The 24,839-nt window shown below is 36.5% G+C and overlaps 1 long non-coding RNA gene across 1 annotated transcript; it reads left to right on the plus strand.

The window, feature by feature from the left end:
• Positions 1 to 887: 887 nt before the first annotated feature.
• On the plus strand, positions 888 to 23,605 carry LOC121234800. The gene is made up of 3 exons (XR_005934452.1): positions 888 to 899; positions 1,510 to 1,514; positions 23,300 to 23,605. It is a non-coding gene; the product is annotated as an uncharacterized LOC121234800 (long non-coding RNA).
• The last annotated feature ends 1,234 nt before the right edge of the window (positions 23,606 to 24,839 follow it).

Here is a 24,839-nt window from a genome sequence, read left to right on the forward strand (position 1 = left end):
CTCCCTAACAGATTGTAATGAACAGTGGTATTAATCACAAATCAAAGTAAAAGTGGTGCTCATAATCATGGGTTTGTAATTATGTATATTTATATTATAATAAAGTAAAAGTGCCATTGAGATGACATTATGGGTGTGTTTGGATAGTGGAGTGATTTTATCATTATTTTTCATCTACTTTCAATACTTTTTATTACTATTCAAAATTTTTTCGTTGCCTTTTCACTATTATTCACAAATCATTTGAAACAACTTCACTGCCCAAAAGCAACCTAAGACAAAGACGAAATTGTGAAAATTCTATCTCCATGAATAGAAATTACGTAGTACTTGGTTTTCATTCATGAGTAGTACTACATATATTTACACTTTTACTTACAAGACTCATTTTGTTAATTTTTTTTTTAAATTCAATTTTTAAATTATAAATTTCATGATTTTCAGCATATTAATAACTGACATGTGAAAAACTAAGTTTTTTTTAAGTACATTTACCATTTTCCTTTCACTCATATATAAGGAAAAACCTAGGGCCACCGACGTTGGGTACTGAGGATGGCTCCCGACTGAGGTGGAAGTAGTCATGTGGCTTTTTTTAAATTAAAAAAATAAGATTTTGTTTTAGATGAAGCCACTCTCCATCATGCTCTGGACCTCTTTTTCCCAAGTCACGTCCGACGACACCACCTGCTCCAAGCTACTCGATTTTGTTTGCAACCTCGATGCATAATCTGACATCGTCTCCGTGTGCAATTGGTAGCCACCGATCATGCCATCTTTTGCTTTGTCATATTATAGTTTTTCTCCATTGTGCCTCTGTTGTTGTAGATTCGACATAAGACCCAATCATCAAGCTACAATGGAACCCAAAAACCCAACAAATGTCACTCCTTTTCACCGTACAAAGCTAGTTCTACACAAATCAACAAAAACAAAGAAATTAAATGAAAATGAAAATTGAGAGAGAAATACACAACAAACTCAATCCTTAATTCAGTAACTTTCATTTAACCCAAAGTTTGGTTTTAAAGAAAATTTATTTTATTATTATTATTATTATCTGCAGGCAAAACTAAAACTAAAAAATTGAAACAAATTCTTTTCAAATTCAGCCAACCCATTTACCAAAACTAAAGAAGGTATTGAAATTTTCTGAGATTGGATCATAAAATTCATATAAAGAAGAGGGTTACTCAGTTTTCTCAATTTTAGAAACTGGAAAGGGGGATACATAATCCCATAACTATCTATATGAGGAAACTAAACAACTCTAAGCCAATTGAAATGAGATTAAGCTTGACCCACGACACAAAATTGGAAGTGAAATTTAAGAAATACCTGGGAGCTACCATGGATCAAACTTGTAGAGATCAGTCTCCCAATAACAGGAACAAGGAGACGTAAATAAAAATAGTGAACACAAATTGCTTGATGAAATGCCTCAACTAACGTAAGAGCATAGAGAGTTTGTTACTCCTTTATATAACGTGTATTACACCAATACATGAGCTATTGTACCATTGGAGACTAAAGCTTAGGAAGGTAACTTCTGAAAAATGGAAAACAAATACAATTAACTAGTTGTTGCATGAGTCAAGGTGATAGGGAGAATCTTCAACTGATCATGCTTTGGAGGTTGCCATTGTGACAACTACTATGAGGTGTGGGTCTTCATTTGGTAAGTTTCCTTCTATGTTATTATGTCCCCACAAACTATGCCGAGGTACGAGGCCAATTTTGGTGCGAAGATCAGAAAGAGCAGGTCTTCCAAGCGGCTTGGTAAAAATATCAGCAAGTTGGAGAGAGGCTAAGACATGCCGAGTATGAAGGTGGCCAAGAGCGACAGGTTCACAAACATAGTGATAATAAATCTCAATGTGCTAGCTTCCGACATGAAAGACAGGGCTAACTATCATATAAAGTGTAATAATATTATCACAAAGTAAGAGCAGAGTGGAGGTGAGGTCATTGTGCAGGTCATGAAGTAAGAATAATATCCAAGTTATCTCAGCAGTAGTTTGGGCCATTGCTCTATACACAACTTCAGAGCTTGATTGAGAAATTGTATGTTGCTTTTTTGAGGACTCAGTTATGCAATTGCTACCAAGAAAGACACAGTAACCGGTGTTGAAACGTATGGTGAGGGGGCAACCTGCCCAATCTGCATCTAAAAAGGCATACAGATCAAGTGTAGAATGGGAATTAAAATGAAGACCGAGATCAACAGTACCTTTTAAATACTGAAGGATGCGCTTAACCATTTTATAATGGGGTTTAGTATGGGAATGCATAAATGGAGAAACAAAATTAACACTATAAGAGAGGTCAGGGCAAGTAAGAGTAAGGTATTGGAGTGCACCCACAATACTACGATAGTAAGGAGGATCAAAGAAAGGTGTCTGTGAGGTGAGTCCTTCGGGCTTGGGCATCATGGGAGTACCCATGGGTTTACAGTCACACATTTTATCATGTTATAAAATATCAATAGCATATTTGGTTTGAGACAAGGTAAGTCCATCACCTGCTGGGGTGATCTGAATGCCAAGAAAATAGCATAGGGGCCGAGGTCTTTCATGGCAAATTAACTATGAAGAGTGGAAATAAATTCATGAAGATAAGTAGAGGATGAACTAGTCGATAAAATATCATCAACATACAATAGTAAAATAAGAGTACCACGAGAGGAATGACAAGTAAATAAGGAAGAATCGGTAGTGCTACAAATAAAGCCATAAGTTAATAAAAAATTGCTAAACTTGTCAAACCATGCACAAGGAGACTGTTTGAGACCATAAAGAGCTTTATTTAACTTGCAAACATAAGAAGAGTGAGTTAGGTGAACAAAACTGGGTGGTTGTTCCATGAAAACAGATTCGTGGAGTTCACCATGAAGAAAAGCATTCTTGACATCTAATTGACGAATACTCCAGCGGGTGATCAGAGCGAGTGTGATGATAATCCGGATTGTACTTGGTTTGATAATAGGAGAGAATGTCTCATGATACTTGATGCCATCTTCTTGATGAAAACCTTTAGCAAGGAAACGAGCTTTCAACTGATCCAGGGTGTCGTTAGCTTTGAGTTTGGTTTTAAAAACCAATTTACAACCAATGATAGACATGGTAGACTCTCGAGTGACTAGAGTGCACGTATTATTCACATGTAATGCCTGTAATTTATCATGCGTTGCTTGTAACCAACCAGGATGTTTGAGAGCAGAGCAGATCGATTTTGACTTGACAGGAATGGAAGTCAGGTCATGCAAGTGAGCATATTTGAGGTTAGGCTTACGAATACCAAATTTAGAGCGGGTAACAATGGTGTTACCAAAGGCCACTGAAGAAGTGGTGAAAAGGCCAGTAGGTGGAATGGGCACAGTAGTGGGTGAATCAGAGATAAGTAAAAGAGGGGATGGTAGAATACTGACCCTAGTGGAGGATGTATCAGGTGTAAGGGAAGGTGTGGGAGTGGATGGGGGTGAGAGTGGAAGGGGAATATCCTCAACTAGGGCTGAGGTAGATCATACTAGTATGGTGGAGTCAGATAAACGTGTAGTAGGGGTAATCCACATGTTAAAGGTGGAGAGAACGGGCTTGGTGAGGGAAGGTAGATGAAGGTTCCTAGGCTATTTAAAAGGAAGGTAGACTCATCAAAGACAACATGTTGTGAGATGAAGGTACGACCAGATGTAGGGTGATAACATTTATACCGTTGATGCTTATTACTTTAACCCATAAACCACATGGGAAGTATTTCGATTCGAAGACACGTAGGGAACTGTAGTCAAGATAGGATCCGTAGAGTATGGAAAAGGGTTATTGTAAGTCGATGGTGGTGGAGGGAAGGCAATTAGTTAGAAAAGTTGCAGTGACGAAGTCTTCAACCCAAAAGCATTTCAGAATGCCGTTGTGAAAAAGCATGGTCATACCAAGTTCATGAATGGTACAGTGACAACGTTCAACCATACCATTCTGTTCAAGGGTATGAGGATATGAAAAATGATGAATAATTCCTTGTTTTTGTAAATGAGATGTAAATTGGGTATTAGCAAACTCACCTCCCTCATCAGTATGAAAACTTTTTAATTTTTTTTTTTAAATTGACGCACAACATATTTTTCAAAAAGTAAAAAGGTAGAGAAACAATATGATATTTTGCATAAAGGGATAAGCCACATAAATTTAGAGAAAGCTTCAACTAAGCATGCATAATAATGAAATATACCAACAGAGACCACGGGAGCTAGATCCCATGAATCAAAATAAATTTTATCAAACACAGTATGAGTAATATTGCATGATGGCAAAAATTGTAGTTTGCAAAGTTTGCCTAATTGGAAACTATCACAAAAAAGAATAATTTTTATTAGAACCAGAAATTTGAATAAGTCCTTCAAATTTTAGAACTTGTAAAGCAAAGGCCAAAGGATGTCCCAAGTGCTAGTGTTGCACGTCTTCACAGACACCCTCGAAGTGTGTGGAGAAGTGAGCTTCATAAGGGGGGACACGACATAGAGGTTACCCTTTTGTCATCCAGTCAACAGGATGCAGTTGGTCTCCCTTTCCTTAACAACAAAACCAACACCGTAAAATTCACAGTTATAAGGATAATCAATAGTAAGTTGCCCAGTAGATAATAGATTTTTAGCCAAGGCAGGTACTAATAAAACATCGCATAATTTAATCTTTGTAGTACCATTATCAAGATAAGTATCACCAATATGAGTAATAGCATGAGAGCTACCATCACCGATAATAACAACATCATTACCAAAATAGCAATGAAGATTTTCGAGTATACTTGGATTGCCGGTCATGTGAACTGACGCCCTAGAGTCAACAGTCCATTCAACATCATGAGAAAAATTCTCAAGCGTCATCGTAACAAGGGCCTGAGGAATATCCTCAGGTTTATAAGAATGATTGAACTTGTTCCAGCACTTAAGAGCAATGTGTCCTTTTTTCACAGATTTGGCATATTTCACTGTGGGAAGAGTCACGAGCCTTGTTATTGGGCTTGTCAACATATTTGCGTGTGTTAGACCCACCATTGGGTTAGTTAAAACTCACATTTTGTCCTCCAGCCCCAAAGTTGGTCCTAGCTGAGTAGTTGGGGGGTTGAAACCCACGTCCCATCGAGGAGGAGGACCGAGGCTAAGAACGGTGGTTGTTGTGGTAATCCTTGGTGTTCGAGGCACCACTTCTCTGTCCATAGAAAGCAGACAAATTAGTGGAATCATGAAGTAAGGATCGGATTTCATACCCTTGGAGCAGAGGGAAGAGTTTGGCGTAGGTGGGTATGGGTGGTTTTAGCATCATTGTCGTGAAGGGCTCATATTTGGCTCCAAGGATATTTGATAAGATCTTCATCTTTTCTTGCATAGGGCGTCCAATATAAGCAAGGCTGTCACACAATCCTTTCAAGATATGGAGGTGATCGGATAGAGATGTCTTAGACTCCTTGTGCAGGTACGTGAGTTGTTGAGTGAGATGCAACTCCCTTTCTTGGGAGTCAAGGGCATAAGCCTCTTTGAGAGCCACCCAAACTCGGTGGCTAGAATCAAGCCCCACAACTGAGTGCTTATTCAAATAATGTGCCGATAATCCATCCGGAGCCATCGGTCCGAGTTGCATCATTGGAGGAAGGCTGGAGAGGGTTTGGATTTGCTCAAACCAGAGGCGACGTCAATGGGGTTGGATAATTCTGGAGGTGGTGATGCATCCGTGAGATGCTGAACAAGGTCTTGGCTCTCAACCAAGGCCAAAATATATTCACGCCATAGAGGATAGTTGGTGTTGTTCAGTTTCAAGGTAACAAAGTTACCTACATTAAGGGAGATGGTGGCCATGGGAGGAAGACTCTCTTCTCTCACAAGGGCTCTGGTACCATAAATACAGTAAACACAAAGTGCTTGATGAAATGCCTCAACTGATGTGAGAGCATAGAGAGTCTATCATTCCTTTATATAACGTGTATTACACCAATACATGAGCTATTATACCGTTGGAGACTTTTTCTCATCTCATCATTATACATTTTTTAAATCCCCATACAAAATATAGTAAACAATTCAACTTTTTTAAATCTCAATTCAACTTTTTCAAATCCCAACACAATAAAAATATTAAAACATAATATTTTAAACTTTCAAACAAAACAAAAAATTCTCATCTCACGCCCCAAACCTGCCCTAAAGCTTAATAAGGTAACTTGTGGAAAATGGAAAACAAATACAATTAACTAGTCGTTGCATGAGTCAAGGTGATTGGGAGAATCTTCAGTTCATCATGTTTTGGAGGTAGCCATAGATGTTGTGAGGTGTGGGTCTTCATTTGGTAAGTTTCCTTCTGTGTTATTAGCAAAGATGCACATTTCCTATAGCAATAATGATTCACCAACTCCTGATTCATGGGTTAAAATCTGAAACATGGTGGTAATTGTAGCTCACTCATCATTCACCTCTCGGATCCCCTCAAGCTTCACTTTTCTACTTCTTCTAGAAGTAAACTTAAAATATCAACAAGCTCTCTCCTTCTTCTCTTCTCTCTATCACTCTGCATTTCCAAAATTTTCATTCTTTGTTTTTTCATCTTCCGAAGAACTCGAGAGTGCAGAGTAAATGAGGAAACCGAGTTTCTTATAAAAAGCCACGTGACATGTCAAATCAGTCGGGAGGATTCCTCGGTAGGAATCCTCGGTGACTATAGAACTACTCCATATGTAAATATATATATATATATATATTCGCATTCTCAAGTTAAATTTCTTGATCTTAAAAAGATTCTTAGTTCGTTAGCTTGATCAATCCCTCATCAATTTTTTAATGGGAGAATTACCATGTAACCTACTCATGCCATGTGTCGGAGGCGCTCAAACCCCAAAGGGCGTAGGATCCAACCTCCCATTTTAATCTTTTTCTATTTTTTTTTTATATTTTTAATAGTCTTTTTATTAAGTTTTAGTAAATTATATGTTCTAATTTTTAGGTCTTCTTTTTTTTTCATGTTTTTATAGTTTTGTAACATTTTGCAGTATTTTTAAATTTATTTTAAAAATATTATAAGACTAAAGGAAAAGTAACAAGATAATTGAAATATTGCAATACAAGTGTGCGCTGAATATAACTGGAAGGAAGGTCACAAATGAATGGACGTGGAGGTAAAAAAGACCACACAACCTTCTCCTCGCCTACCGAGTGGAAAGATTTTCAACCGGGATGAAAGACTCCTCTCGCCTTTTCTACTTGTTGCCCATGATATCATTTAGGTTGATCGTTTAGACTAGTCGCCCAATCTAACTGCCTAGAACCTTATTGCCAAATCTTCATGCCTTCAAGTCGTACCTTTTGGTCACGAGTCTCCTCGCCTACCAAGAGGTAAGTCTCTCACCTTTGTGTGAGAGAAATCTCTTTGCTGCCCACGGGATAAGGCTCATCGCCCAAATCTCATCAACTCTCTTCAGATCTCGCTGCCTCTCATCGGTCTAAATCTTTTGTCTCTTTTTTTGTACCAAAATGCTCTACTTTGTACTAAATCTTCTCATTCATTCAAATCCAAGAAAATAAACAAAAATATGTAGAAATAAAAGAAAATCAATAGTATTGAAGGGAAAATGACACTTTTCATAAATAAAGAGTGATAAAAATTACATAAAAATAACACTTATCAGAAGGGCACAAAAGGGAATTAGGGTTTTGGATTGGAGAGCCACATGCCACTTATCCAAGAAGACCTTTAGTCTTCCAACACAATCCCATCATGAGGGAGATGAAGGGACGTTTCGACCAAGGAGCCAAGTGGAATCCATGGACCAAGTCTCTTGGTATTCCAAGGAGGGGAGACACCTATAAGAAGGTGGGAACCAAATGTGGAAAGTCCTTTGGTCATTTTCATATTCCTCTTGGTAATACATGGCTACACCATTCTCCCCCATTTTCCATCACTTTCTCTCCAACAAAACATTACCCACATGCCAACCATCTTCCTCCAACCACCATTTCTAACTCACTAAGGAGTACCAACGCCACCCAAGGAGAAGGAGCATGTGGGGTAAGAACCATATACCTATTTCTCACACGCACACACATCACCAAAGAGAAAGGGAGTTTGAGACTTCAAGGGTTTCTCATGCCCACAAACACACACACAAGCAGGTACTCACTTGGAAAAGCTAGGATTTCTCTTCAAGGGAAGAGAGGGATCTGAAACATCATTACTTGCCTTGAGTAAATAAGATGAAACTTTGAAGAAGAACGTGAGTCACGACCATTAACACTTAGAAATTTAAGGTTTTTTCCTTGTATGGAGTTTTGGTTTTGAGGAGCCTAAAAGTGTTGGAGTTTTCTTTCCATAGGGAGGGACCTCAAAAGCCACAAACTCGACTCACACACTCACCAATAAGATTAGGGTTTTTCATGTGACCTTGTCTAATGATCTTTGAAGTATATTTTTAGCTTGCTATTTGCATTTGTTGAATTTTTGTAAGTAGACCTCTAACTTACTATCAGATAATATGTGCATATAATGTGTGAACTTGTACTTGCTTGTCATTTGATTGGATCAAGTTTCTTTCCATGATGTGTATTTGGTTTTACCTGAAGTATATGATGCCATGTTGATTATTGTATGTTATCATTCAGTTTCTCTTGAAATGCCATGTTTGTACTCAGATCTATGTGACTATGTTGCCACGTTTGCTTAAGGATGCTAATCCGAATATATAAAAGGTTGTAAGTCCATGTTACCTTGATAAACTCATGTTTTCAATATGTTATATTTTTCAGCCAAGCATAGAGAATAAGGATGGGAATCTATTTTACCCTTCGTTAATTGTTTATTGTTTATATGTACTCATCAAGTTTACGTATGTTCTAATATTTTCAAGTCGTAATGTGGGAAGTGTACTGTTGTGTATAATTGCATGATTTTAGCATGCATGTTTATAGGATCATGAAAGAAATGAAGCATCATGAGTCCATGTTACATACATTGGGTTTGTGCAATGTTTTTTAAGCAAATGAGTTGGTATACGTTTTATCACAACCCAAAATGCAAGGACGGGGGAATGCCTTAGTAGAACTCTTCTGTCCACTTTGGAGTGTGTAAAATAGAGTGAAAACCCTTAGGTCGATGAAGTACAGTCGACGGGCCTCAAATGGATCCTTATGGAAAGGATGTTGGAGCGAATGCACCTAAAGCTAGTGGTTGCCATATAGTGAAGGCGAAAAGCAGACTGCCATAATAATAAATATGTTGAAGTATAAGACGTAGTCACCTCGGCCAAGTGGACTCTGTTTGATAATGTAGTCACCTAGGCCAAGTGGACTGTTTGATGATGTAGTAACTAGCGCAAAGCACATGGTGCATAAGGGAGCCTTGAGCTATCCAACCAAAAGTTATAAGAATGATTAAGGCATTGAACTCTACGATATGATATGATATGATATAATATGACAAGTTATGACATGATTCAACAAGATATGATATGATCTGTGAACAACCAAGAACTTGAGCTCATATGACATGTTATACGTTTAAAAACCAAGAATGAAAAGATGAAAAGATGTTTTCTAAAAAATGTTAAAAGCTTTTTGTTACATGTTATTTTTGAAAAGTCTATTGCATAAGTCAAGTTTTATGTCAAAGTAGATGTTCTAAGGAACCAACCAAAAGGAGAGGGAACAAATGCAATAAAAATTGGCACATCAAAACCATGTTGTTCTATAGGTGGTTTGGCTCCTCTAGGAGGTGTTACATGTATGGCTCATGACATAACATAAGGTGATGTGACATGAAAAGATAGATGAAATAACTTGACATGACATGATGTGTACTCGAGACCAGTGATATGATGTAATAATGATGCATAACAAATAAACATGACATAACTGTGAAGTGTAATAATTAAGTATGGCATAACGTGCAACAGATAAATATGTACTAGAAACATATCATGGTATGACATAACGTAACAAGTACAAATGCATAAATAACAAAAGAGATGGTGTAACGCCCCATTCCCAGAGGTCTGGAGAGTTAGCTCTTAATACTTAAAATTAACTTAAATAACACAACTATAAACTCCAGAAAAATCCCATAAAATATTAATACACTTAATCAAACCAAAAATCTAAGTTCCTCCATGGCGACAATAAAGAAATCCCCAATAACATAAATTCGAAATTCTCCAAAAACTCGAACACATCCTCAACTCATCAAATCAAATACTCGAAAAATAAATCAGCTTACTAACTACGACTCTCAAATAAGCATTTATACCCTCAGACACTTATTCCACTACGATCATCACACGTTGCTAAACTATCTACTCTTGCTCCCCAGCTGAACCATCAAAATTATCTGAAAAATATATGGAGATAAGGGGCGAGTTATCAACAACTCAGTAAGCAGAGAACATATACCAGTGTATAAACTTGAGCATTTACAGAAATCAGAATGCAGAACAAAACATTTTCATTTTCAGAGTGCGGAAGCAGAACATGTTATCAAAATATAAGAGCGAAGATTTAGAAATAATTTCATTCAAAATATTCTTTGGCATAACATAAAAGATCATCATCATCATCAGAACATCATATCAGAACAAAGGCCATGTATAATCCCCATGGTAGGATTGTGCATCTGCGGATAGCCAAGCAGAACATAAAACACTTTGTCACCAAGGTGTGCACTCAAAACAGAGACCACTACTATAACCCGTGGCAGGGCCGTATCTACTATTATTACCCGTGGTTGGGCCGTATCCACTATTATAACCCGTGGTTGGGCCGTATCCACTATTATAACCCGTGGTTGGGCTGTATCCACTATTATTACCCGTGGTTGGGCCGTAACCACTATTGTAACCCGTGGTTGGGCCGTATGCCACTATTATTACCCGTGGCAGGGCCGTAACTGAATAGAACGGAAATAGAATCAAATTCAGAATCAGAGAGTCATGCCAAAGGTTTTCAGAAATCACGTCTTTTCCAAACAAGGTACTGAACAAAAATCTTCGGAACAGAACAAAATCATATCACAACATAATTTATGTACAAATTTCATATTCGCTCTCATTTTCAAAGTTCGGAAACAAAATGTCAAAAATAAGCTCATGTCTATACCAATCATGACAGAAAATATTTTATTCTTAAACAGAATCTCATGAGTAATGCAGAACAAATAACTGAGGTAGTTCAAATTTCTTTTCATAGCAAAACATGCACATTTTCCAAAAATGACCTCAGCTCATTTTATTTTAATGCAAAATCTAGCATAGGAACCCCGCTTACCTGGACTTCTTAGCTTTTCAGAATTTTCCTCAAAATGTCGAACAATTAACAATTGTCACCTATCAAATAATCAAGTAATTCCCGTAAATTTCCAATCAACCACTTATTTCGATATTTAATCCTAAATTTCTAAAATAACCTACTTAATTCTTCAAAACCTAAAATTTCAAAACCTTAAAATTTATCATCTTTTTCTAAAATCGCCACTGTCCAATTGATAACTTTGACTAAAAACATTTAAAAAATCTAACTTATTTATTAATGAAAACAACTTATAAAGTTCAGTACTAGATAATATAATTATCCCAAAATATTTTAAAATAAACCATAACTATTATTAAATAGACTAAAACATATCTAAAATGTAAAAACAACATTACTCCAATATTGTTTACTCTTAACATAAATCTTTACTTAATAACATAATAAAATAATTTTCTGTAATCATAATTAAATAACAGTATACTAATACATAATAAAATATAAAATCCCATTAATATAACCTACAGTGAAGGGCATTACGGTAATTCAATTAGCTCCTTGAAATCTAACCAAAACAAAACCTACGTAACTGAATAACATGCACGGCGGAAACTACCCAAGGAAACTGAGGCACACGTTGAGGGTGAGGCGCGACGGGGCTGACTGGAGGGACTGCGGTGGTGCGGCAGAAGAGCAGGAGCGAGGCGATGCTTCCGTCGAGCAACGCTGGGCACTAGAGAAGGAGAGGGAAAAGTGAGCGAGAGAGGGCGGAGAGAAAGGAGGGAGTAACCGAAGGAGGTACTCACCGCGAGGGACAAGGCGGGACTGAGGCGGCTCGAGGCTGATGGAAAAGTGACAACCGGCGGATTCTGTGGTTGGTCCGATAGTTTCCCCGACGTACGGTGGTGACTAACCGTATAAGTGGTGCTGCTCTGTTTTTTAGAGGAGAAACAGAGGATTTTAATTCGGTATAAGCATGGGTTGCTGTTTCCCGTGGCTGTCGAAAGTGTTTTTCGAGGGTTGTTCTGGCATCGGTTTTACGTGGAGATGGAGGTTGGGGGAGGACAAACCGGGCAGCAGTGGTGACGAACGTGTTTGGGCTTCCGAGAGGGTGTTGGATGGCAACGGGGATGGCTGAAAGGTGCAGAGATCGGGTTGCCGTTTGCGTGGGGAGGAGTTTCTAGCGGCGGCAGTGTTGGGTAAAATCTCAGTGCTTGGGAAAAAATATAATCATCTATATATATGTGAGGTGAAACCTAGAGAGTCGAGAGAGACATGTGTGTGCATGCATGCCGTGAACGAATGCATGTGTGTATGCATGCTGTGCGACGGAAAAAGAAAAAAAAAATCGTGCGAAAAAAAAATATAGACGGGAAGAGAAGGAAACGAAAAAAAATAAAACAATCGGGGAGAATAAAAATAAATAAATAAATAAACGGCATAGATCTCCAAATAAATAAAAAAATCCACAGTCCAACTATACCAATCTTGGATCTGGGTGTTATATTCTTCCCTCCTTAAAAAAATTCCGTCCCCGAAATTTGCTAGCACCCCAACAAGGCCTAAATATTTACCTGCTACCACAATTCCATGCATAACCCATTCGTTAATCATAAAGTCGCACTTAACTAATAATCCAAAATTTGTCGAACCTAATATTCTAAATCCTAACTCTCCAATATTACCGATTGTATTCTCCTATATTATCCTTAGCCATACACGTTCGCACACACCGCCTTATCAAATTTAGAATATAAACCTCCATACTGCAATTAAAGACCAAATAATAAATTCCAAAATCTCCACCTAATATAAAACCTTAATGAATAACGAAATACACTCTCAGACTATTATATCACTACAACCACGCTTCCGCTGCTCACTCTAACAACTTATAGTCCTAAAACATTGAATCTCAAACACATACATCGGAAAAGAACTAACCTCCACATTTAACCAATCTTTACACATTTTTTTTTTAAACTAAGCCTCACAAATAACTAAAAGAGTGCTCCCAAAATAATATTTAAACCTCCAAATAATGGCACAATCAAATGCTCCAAAATTAAGTCCTAGGTAACTCAAGTCACGAATTCCCGAATCCTTAGAAGATCTACTTCCATCCATAAATTTTCCTAGACCCCTCACTTCCAAAACACATACTAACTCATCAAACACCAAAAGCTAGAGCCTCGTAGATAAAATAAAAAAAAATACAAAATATTCTGTCTAATCCATTTGAAAACCTTTCCAACCAAACCACAATATTCTAAACTATACAACTAGAAAAGTTTCATGCAATCATGATTAATCCCAACTCAACTAAACAAAAGCTTTCAAGGAGAAAAAAAAAAAAAAAAGTGGGGTACCTGTGATCGCATTGTTATCGTCTTCAACATCTTCAGCTGTCAATGCAAACACTCGAGCTGGTCCCATTCTACGTTGATTGTTTCCCTGTGTCGTCTGACGGGGACCTGGAGGTGTATTGGTCTTATTCTTGTCGTCTGACAGTAATGGGCATTCTCTGATGAAATGGCCAGTCTTTCCACATCGGAAACATGACCCATTTTCGTTTCTACACTCCCCAGTGTGTACGTGGTTACAAAACTTGCAGGGGTTATTTGATTGATAACCTTGCATTTGCTTTTGTCCCGAACTGCTAACATCATTTCTCTTCTTCCATGGCCCTTGATCCATACTAGAGGATCCATGTGGAGTAGCTCTCTTTCTCTGTTCCTGCAACTCAGCACTTCTCTTAAGATTCTGTTCCACTAGCATCGCTTTATGTACCAAGTCTGAAAAGTTTTGAATTTGTAAAACCATAACCCGTTCGTAGATCCGATGATTTAAACCCTCTTCAAACCTTCGGGTTTTCTTCTCCTCATCGGGAATAAAAAATGAGGCGAAGCGTGACAACTCTGCAAATTTTGCAGCATACTGGCGTACCGTCATGGTCCCTTGCACCAAGTTAGTAAACTCTCGGGCTCTAGCTTTCCGATCTACTTTCGGAAAGAAACGGTCGAAGAAGTTTTGCTTAAAGTGAGGCCAGCTCACTTCTCCAGTTCCACCAGCTTCTCTGATGGCTTTCTCAGAGTTCCACCATCTCTTCGCTTCTCTGATCAATTTAAAGGCTGCAAAACGAACTTTTTGTTGATCGGTGCACTCCAAAACACTAAATATCTCTTCGATGTCCTGAATCCAATCCTCAGCTGCATTGGAATCACCCCTTCCATCAAAGGTGGGCGGATGAATGCGATTAAATTGCTCGAACGTGCAGCCTCTCTCATTGTTGTTTTCGTTCAAATCTTCAAGGTTTCGAACTCGACGACGAGCAGCCATCCTGAAGTTCTTAAACTCAGTTAAACGTTCCAGGGAAGAAAACAAAACATGTAAAACATAAATACCAGCTAAAATATTTTAAACAAGTAACAAATAAATAGATGAAAATAGTCTTTAATCAACTCATATAGTCTTTCCTACCCTCTACAATTGTAAGCCCAACATGGCTCTAAACTACCTTGCGTCTTAGAATCTAAACCTCAACGTCTAAACCTTAAATTAATCTTTCTAAATATCATCTCCTATATTCCACAAATTAAGCCTGTTAGATATAAAATCCCTAAACCTCGAATCTCAAAACACAATTACAAAGTCTTGCTAAAACCTTAACTATCCACATAATCGTCTCTTATTCTTTAAAATTCTACACCTCAGCTCTGAAATTTCTTTGTAGATCCACAGATATCTAAACCTCCAAGGTTTATAGTATGCAGAATTCAAACCTGGCTCTGATACCAACTGTAACGCCCCGTTCCCAGAGGTCCGGAGAGTTAGCTCTTAATACTTAAAATTAACTTAAATAACACAACTATAAACTCCAGAAAAATCCCATAAAATATTAATACACTTAATCAAACCAAAAATCTAAGTTCCTCCATGGTGACAATAAAGAAATTCCCAATAACATAAATTAGAAATTCTCCAAAAACTCGAACACATCCTCAACTCATCAAATCAAATACTCAAAAAATAAATCAGCTTACTAACTACGACTCCCAAATAAGCATTTGTACCCTCAGACACTTATTCCACTACGATCATCACACGTTGCTAAACTGTCTACTCTTGCTCCCCAGCTGAACCATCAAAATTATCTGAAAAATATATGGAGATAAGGGGTAAGTTATCAACAACTCAGTAAGTAGAGAACATATATCAGTGTATAAACATGAGCATTTACAGAATCAGAATGCAGAACAAAACATTTTCATTTTCAGAGTGTGGAAGCAGAACATGTTATCAAAATATAAGAGCGAAGATTTAGAAATAATTTCATTCAAAATATTCTTTGGCATAATATAAAAGATCATCATCATCATCAGAACATCATATCAGAACAAAGGCCATGTATAATCCCCGTGGTAGGGTTGTGCATCTGCGGATAGCCAAGCAGAACATAAAACACTCTGTCACCAAGGTGTGCACTCAAAACAGAGACCATTTCTATAACCCGTGACAGGGCCGTATCCACTATTATTACCCGTGGTTGGGTCGTATCCACTATTATAACCCGTGGCAGGACCGTAACTGAAAAGAACGGAAACAGAATCAAATTCAGAATCAGAGAGTCATGTCAAAGGTTTTCAGAAATCATGTCTTTTCCAAACAGTGTACTGAACAAAAATCTTCGGAACAGAACAAAATCATATCACAACATAATTTATGCACAAATTTCATATTCGCTCTCATTTTCAAAGTTCAGAAACAAAATGTCAAAAATAAGCTCATGTCTATACCAATCATGACAGAAAATATTTTATTCTTAAACAGAATCTCATGAGTAATGCAGAACAAATAACTGAGGTAGTTCAAATTTCTTTTCATACCAAAACATGCACATTTTCCAAAAATGACCTCAGCTCATTTTATTTTAATGCAAAGTCTAGCATAGGAACCCCGCTTACCTAGACTTCTTAGCTTTTCAGAATTTTCCTCAAAATGTCAAACAATTAACAATCGTCACCTATCAAATAATCAAGTAATTCCCGTAAATTTCCAATCAACCACTTATTTCGATATTTAATCCTAAATTTCTAAAATAACCTACTTAATTCTTCAAAACCTAAAATTTCAAAACCTTAAAATTTATCATCTTTTTCTAAAATTGCCACTGTCCAATTGATAACTTTGACTAAAAACATTTAAAAAATCTAACTTATTTATTAATGAAAACAACTTATAAAGTTCAATACTAGATAATATAATTATCCCAAAATATTTTAAAATAAACCATAACTATTATTAAATAGACTAAAACATATCTAAAATGTAAAACCAACATTACTCCAATATTGTTTACTCTTAACATAAATCTTTACTTAATAACATAATAAAATAATTTTCTGTAATCATAATTAAATAACAGTATACTAATACATAATAAAATATAAAATCCCATTAATATAACCTGCAGTGAAGGGCATTACGGTAATTCAATTAGCTCCTTGAAATCTAACCAAAACAAAACCTACGTAACTGAATAACATGCACGGCGGAAACTACCCAAGGAAACCGAGGCACGCGTTGAGGGTGAGGCGCGATGGGGCTGACTGGAGGGACTGCGGTGGCGCGGCAGAAGAGCTGGAGCGGGGCGAAGTTTCCGTCGAGCAGCGCTGGGCACTAGAGAAGGAGAGGGAAAAGTGAGCGAGAGAGGGCGGAGAGAAAGGAGGGAGTAACCGAAGGAGGTACTCACCGCGAGGGACAAGGCGGGACTGAGGCGGCTCGAGGCTGATGGAAAAGTGACAACCGGCGGATTCTGTGGCTGGTCCGATAGTTTCCCCGACGTACGGTGGTGACTAACCGTATAAGTGGTGCTGCTCTGTTTTTGAGAGGAGAAACAGAGGATTTTAATTCGGTATAAGCATGGGTTGCTGTTTGCCGTGGCTGTCGAAAGTGTTTTTCAAGGCTTGTTCTGGCGTCGGTTTTACGTGGAGGTGGAGGTTGGGGGAGGACAAACCGGGCAGCAGTGGTGACGAACGTGTTTGGGCTTCCGAGAGGGTGTTGGACAGCAACGAGGATGGCTGAAAGGTGCAGAGATCGGGTTGCCGTTTGCGTGGGGAGGAGTTTCTAGCGGCGGCAGTGTTGGGTAAAATCTCAGTGCTTGGGAAAAAACATAATCATCTATGTATATGTGAGGTGAAACCTAGAGAGTCGAGAGAGACGTGTGTCTGCATGCATGCCGTGAACGAATGCATGTGTGTATGCATGCTGTGCGATGGAAAAAGAAAAAAAAAACCGTGCGAAAAAAAAAATATAGACGGGAAGAGAAGGAAACGAAAAAAAATAAAACAATCGGGGAGAATAAAAATAAAAATAAATAAATAAACGGCATAGATCTCCAAATAAATAAAAAAATCCACGGTCCAACTATACCAATCTTGGATCCGGGTATTATAGATGGTTTCTCTTACCACCATACACACATAAATACCCTAAAAGTAAGTTAGAGGCTAACTTACAGTGAATAAAGCATGACAAATTTAAGCGTGAAATAACAAAAACTGTAAAGAAATATTTCTAAAAGTTAGAAACTCCTTACTAGTATACTTAGAAATATAAAATTATTGACTCAAAGTAAAATTATCATTTTACCGCAAAAAAGTAAACAATAAATTCTCCATCAGCATTTCTCAACTTAGCACTAGAATTCAACGACGACTTGGAAGTCGTTGCAAATAATCCTTATTTGCGACGATCTTAAAATCGCTAAAAGAAGCCTGATTTCTTGTAGTGATGGATATTTGGGTTGAACAAATGAATTAATATTTTATGGAGTTTCTGGATTTTAAATATGTTATTAGAGATGATTTTAGGTGACATGAGCTAACTTCCGGGACTGGGGCATTACATATTAAGATTCTACAAAGTAATTAGAGTGACTTGTGTGACATTTTATTCGATTTTCATTCTCTCAGTTAAGAAGTGTAAAAATGCTATGATGATATTGTAGGTGTGATGTAAAAATAATATGTTGGCATATTTTTATGACAAAACTTAGTCATGAAAATAATATGTTGGCATATTCTACTTGCAGCAAGTTGTCTTTAATTCTCAGTTTCTAACTTTCTGTAATCTTTTTCTAAGAAGTTTTTGCATTTCCCTCTTATTTTTTCCTCGCATCTTGCTGTCGCAAGTAATATTGCTGAACGTTGGCGTAAATTTCTATTTGTGCCTAAACCTTGGCCTTTAAATTTCTGTTTGTTTTAGCTATAGGGATCTGTAGTTTTATTTTCTTTTGAATTTATGATTTTACAGAGTATTATACTACCACATATAATGCACTACTTGTTTGACTATTTTTTAATGTTGTCTGAATGAATATCACTACTTAATGGATTTTACAGCTCACTTTAAGTTTAGTGTTGAACAGATATTACCTCATTAGCAACTTCGTTCACTTCATTGGACACATACTTTAAATATTCTGAGGTATTTGATCCTGCATAGAATTTTACCCTGGCCTGTTGTTGGTAAACAAACTTTAAATACGTAGCTTGAGGTATTTGTTGCTCCTTTTTAAGGGAGGGGTATATTGGTTCATGCTCTATTTCAGGATTGAATGGATTATCAATTAGCTATCTTACTTATAAATGATTTTAATCTAATGACTTGCATTTCATTTTTAAATGATTTTTTCTCTATAAGCAAAACTTTTCTAAGAAGATGACATTGCATTGTCTCAATATTGCTTGGGAAAAAAGAGTATATGGTTTTGTGAGCTTGTGTTGTACTACTAATTATCTAGTAGAGAATTTAATGCTTCTTTAGTGTTTGGGCCATGCATAAGTGCGATGGAGAGTGGGATTGTGTTTCCCCTACTGATATCCTTTCTACTTCAAATAGTCTAGTCTTTAACTCATAAAACAAAGTGTCAATTGATTTTTGCCATGATTTTTCAAGCTATTAATTCAATTCCATCGATTCCATTGTTTATTGTTCTTAGGCAATAGAGTTCCACATGGAGATCCACAAGCATGGGCTTGGTCAACAGACTATGGGTGGGCATCTTCTGCTTCTGCTTCTGTTAATGAAAAGGTTAGATTGTCAAAGTTTTCCTTCACTTTATAGTTTATGCAAGAGGATTCTATAAAGACCCAAATCTGGTATATCTGAGTGAGATTTGAAATTTTCATGATGATAAATTCATAGGGAGCACTTATAATATGAAAACTAGAGTAGGAGTTCTTGGATTAGTACTATTTATCAATAATTCGACTCGGCACTTGTATCTCATTTGCTTTCTTCCAGAACTCATCATTTACCCCTGGTTTATTATGGCTTCTCATAGTTTTTCTTGTTCTACTCCTAGTTTATGTAAATTGTTTTACTCAATATAAACTTGATTACCATCCCCAATGCATGTGTGATTATTCATAATGTTATTTTTGGCAGGAAATCATGAGGCCTTGCTTGTTTAATTGTTGTTTATAACCATAAATTATGTTTTACTCTTAGAAACTTCTAGTGAAAACCAAAAAAGAGATGTGAAAGATGAGTTTACCAGGATGAGCTTGAAACTTTCTACATAAAAATGTGTTATACGAATAGGTGGAAGGCTAGGTACACAAAATACTTTAGAAGCCAGAAGTAGGGCATATTTGATAACCCGGCAACAATATTGGTGAAGAATATATTGAGTGAATAAACAAAAAGGATAAACTAAATGAATGGAAGGGAAGGAAAATAGAATTGATTACCTGTTACCCACCTTGGTTGTAGTTGGTTAGAGTTGGTTTTGGCTGCTTAGAGCAGGTTTTGGTTGAAATTTGAGTTCACTTGGTACTTGTCATGTCACCTCTTGAGGTTGAGATCAAGAGATGGAATAAAGGAAGAGAAAATGAAAAATAAGAGTTTGAAATGTTAAGAGAATAGAGAATTAAATCTACTGATTTATTGCTGAATTATTTCCTATGTTGCAGAATGAATTTATTTTCTGCTTTGCTTCTGTTTGGGCTCAATTGAATCCCCTCATGAGCATATGAGGGGATTCAATGGTGGAGTCTAACGTAAGAAGAAATGAAGAAAGTCTGAGGAGACCTTAAGCAAACGATAAGAGAGTTCAATAGATTCTAACACTGAGTTGTGTAGATCTTTCTGTTGTGCCTCTGGTTTGTGCCTTCTATTGGTACTTCTATTAGGGCTCAATAAGGGAGTTTAGATGAGGCTACAATGACATAGGCTTAAAGTTAGGATTGTCTGCAAGAGAAAATAAAGTGAAGACTCGAAGGTAAAAGGCAAACTTTCTGCTGTTGTAGTTGTTGTCCAGCTATGTTTCACTTCAACTTTTGTACCGTATGACACAATTAAAAGTACACACTTTCCATGGTCAAAATAAGGAGGAAAAGGGTTCTAACTAATAGAGAATGCTCCTGAAGCGTTCTAATATTAATTAACAATACTCACTACAAGAGAAAAGGCCTTTTATTTTGAGTCTACTCTCTTCTTAGAGTCAATTTGACTTGAACCATTTGGTTTTTCAGTGTCTTGCATGTGATCTTTGTTTCTTGTAATTATTTCATTTTATTCTTAGTCTTGTTATTATGTTTCTTGTGGTGATTTACCTACCATCTCCTGCAACGGCCAATTTCAGCTTCCCCTTTTAAAGGTTTTTTAAACATCATTTACGTTGATAATTTTAGATGTGAACATGTGAACTTAGAAGGTGTTTCTGATTCTATCACTGCAGGGTACTTACTGCATATGTCAAAAGTTTACAAGACCATGGTTACATTCTTCATTTGCACCGTACTACATTCAGATTTTTGTGGACATTTATTATTTTTATTTTTTTTGCACCATTCTACATTGGATCAGATAGTTCAATTTTAATTTGTGTGCATGTGGCATACAGTTGTGGGTTCCATAGCAAGGATGACTGATGATCATGACTAATTGCCTGCAGCTGCATGCTTGCATGAGGTTTCAAAGTAATTCTGTTAGTTTTGTATTAATTCATGTCTACAAATTTGCGATCTAGTTGATGATCTAATTGTTAAATTGACTAATCTTTGAAATTGATATTTTCTTACTATTTTGTAGAAGAGTACATAGAGAGCTGCTGATTAGAAACATTTATTTTTTCCAGGATTGCATAGACAACAAAACTCAACTAGTTAATTCAGATGAGGCAAGTTTAAATAGACCGACTTTTATTTATTGGAAGAAACCGGATATGGGAAGGGTGAAATTGAATGTTGATGGTGGATCATGTGGTAACCCGAGAGAGTCAGGGGGGTATCATAAGAAATTCTTCAGGAACAACGATAGTAGGTTTTGCACATCATTACGGAAATGCCACGAATAATATTGCAGAATGTAAAGCATTACTTGATGGACTTCGCTTATGTTGAAGGTTGAGATTGAGAGATGTTTTAGTGGAATCCGATTCAACCATTATCATTGGTTGGCTTGCATCAGGAATTTGTTGTTATTGGTTTTTATGGGATTATTTGGAAGAAATCAAGAGATTGCTCAAGAGATTAATGCTTGCTTTTGTCATATTTTTCGGGAAGCTAATATGGTGGCGGATCATTTGGCAAAAGAGGGAACTTAGGGCTTGAATTTAATATTTTATGGATCTGAGGACTTGCATGGATACATACGTGGACTTATTCGCATGGATAATTTAGGTTTGCCTTATATTAGATTGAGATGATTAGTTTGTTTTTATGTAGCAGAGATGTTAGTAGAGTTCTTTTTGGTATTCTAAATTTTTTTGTGGGTTTGGTATTTTATGTTTTATCTTGTAAACCCCCAGGCGATTTGTGATATTACCACGGTCTCTCCTCCACCAGAAGTGAGGTTCTCTTAATAAACTTGGGCAGATGTCACTATTGGAAATGTGACTATCCTCTCTTTAAAAAAAAAAATAGTCCTTAATAGCGTGTGTGGATCCATATGTGTGATTCTATTGAGCGTTCAGATTTTCTATCTACACATTATATATATATATATATATATATATATTTGTATCTTGAGGATGAAATTACTATCATTTTGTTATTTGTTAAGTGGGGGGCAATATTTTTCTAAGAGATAGATCCACTCACCTCACTTTCCAGATTACAACCTTTTTTTTTTTTTTTTTTTTATCAATTTCTTCTTCTTCTTTTTTCCTCATTCAAGCATCCCACATTTGCTAATAGGAGAATTTGATGTAAAAGTCTCACCATCAGTCCATGATGCTTTGCCCTGAGAATTGTATGGAAGTTTTTGACAAGTAGAATAACTAAGTAAACAACAAAGGATTTCATTAGAATTTTCTGGTTTATCAAGAACTACCTCTTGCTGTTTTTATACCATGTCTACCCATAAATCATGCTTATTTCCTATTTTTCTTCAACGCTTGTTCATTGCTTGTGTAGTTGGGATTATAGTTGAAGGAGGGGGTTTTGAAACAGGTATACAACTAACTTATTGGTTGTACAAGCTAGTGGAGAAAATTTAGCAACTTTAGCTTTAATTCCTCTTAAGTTCTAGCCCATTAGTTTGCCTTTATCTCATCTCTTTAACTCAACCTCAATATGTGACATTAGGAATACCAAATGACCTTAAAATCTCAAAATCTCAATATGTGACATTAGAAAAACCTTCATAGAAACCAGGAAAACAATAGTGAAGTCTGTAGAGAATGGAGGACGCTCGAAGGTTAGAGAAACAACTTAAACTAGTTCAACTTTGAGGTGAAAAACAAAATTGTCATCAATTATTGCAATGTTTCTGGTTTGATTTAGTTGTTGCAAATCAGTCCCATTTCTCTCCTCTCTTTAGTTTCATCTTGAGCTTGATTAATTCTCCATGAATTTGTCTTAAACCCTTGAAATAACTCCTCATAGAGACATCAAAGAGCAGCTAAGAGGAATGCAAAAAGCAATAGTCGCAGCTGCAGGGCAAAAGGAAAACTCGAGCCCATTTAGTCACTTTGCACAAATGATTCTTATCACTTCATTACCGTCAAACAGCCACCAGTAGCCTCGTTTCAAGCCACCGCACAATGAAGACTCACCATGAACCGCAGTTGCCAAATACTTTGGACCATCTACACAGCCACCTTTCAACACTCTGGTCCTAGTCTCTATCTTGGTAAAACTTCTATTCCTCTCTCTTCATTTTACAAATATTAAAATGGTGGTTAGATGACTGTGAATGGAGCTTGATTATGTACGATGTTGAAGTGTTGGATCAATGTATGCATGTTCGAGGGTCTTGGTTACACTAGGTGGATTGAATGATACATGTATGGATAATAGATTTGGATAATAGAGTATGCTTAAGGGGTGGAAATTTAACTAAAGGGTAGTTTAAACAAATTTTATGTTTAAGTTGCATATGCACTTCAAAAGAAACCTTTTGTGCATTTTTTTGTGGGTTCAAGTAATCAATGTATTCTGTTTTTGTTTTTTTTTTTTTTTTTTACTTTATGAAAAAACCTTTTCTGGTTAGTAAAATTTTCCAGAAATATTTTTTTCGTATATTAAAATTATTTGCTACTTTCACATATCGCCCCAAAACTTTATTTTGGCAACAATATCCTGCTGGGAATACATCATGCCAACGATAACTAAAATCGTTGGAAATACTTATTTGTAGCGATTTTTTTAGTTTTTGTGATGATCAGTGACCATTGCAAAAATTTTCCTAGCGATTTAATTAGACTGTTGGAATAGATCTCTTCATTCATGACAATTTCTTAAATATTTGCGACGACTATAATTCGTCGCAAATATGTTTTCCCAACGATTTAATGGGCAAACTGAATGGGCATTTGCGGCATTTTATTTTGTATTTGTGGTGAAAAAAAAAAACGCAGGGAAAAGTAACTATTTGCGATGATTTTTGGTAATCACTGGGTTAAAACAGAAGTGAGCATACAATTGCAACGGATGTTCAGCGATATATAGATCGTTGGGAATATCTATATGCAGCGATTTTTTGCACCTTTTGCGGCTAAATTAAATGCTGGAAAAAGCCTATATTCTTGTTGTGGCATGTTCCTTTATAGGGACAACAAAAAAATTCTCAATAAAATAAATTAAAAACTCCCAAAGACACAAAAATGTCCTTAACTCATCATATCAAAATAAATGAAAATAATCAATTTACTAACTATGACTCTCAAATAAGTATTTGTACTTTTGGATACTTATTCCTCTACGAATATCAAACCTCTCTAACACTGCCTACTCTTTCTCCCCAGTAGAACCATCATGATTATTTGAACAAATGTTTGCAGATAAGGGGTGAGTTATCAACAACTCAGTAAGTAGAGAACATATGCTAGTATGCAAACATAAGCATTTACAGAGTTCAAAATGTAGAACAAAACACTTTTTATTTTCAGAATGCAAAGTCATAATATGTTATAAAAAATATTAGAGCAAAAGTTCAAAAATATTCTTATTCAAAATTCATTTGGCATAGCATAAATTAAAACATCACATCTTATCTTATCATATCAAAACAGAAACCATGTTTAATCCCCGTAGTAGGGTTGAACAAATCCCAACGA

The sequence above is a fragment of the Juglans microcarpa x Juglans regia genome, chromosome 1D (genome assembly GCF_004785595.1).
Source record: "Juglans microcarpa x Juglans regia isolate MS1-56 chromosome 1D, Jm3101_v1.0, whole genome shotgun sequence".
NCBI lineage: Eukaryota > Viridiplantae > Streptophyta > Magnoliopsida > Fagales > Juglandaceae > Juglans > Juglans microcarpa x Juglans regia.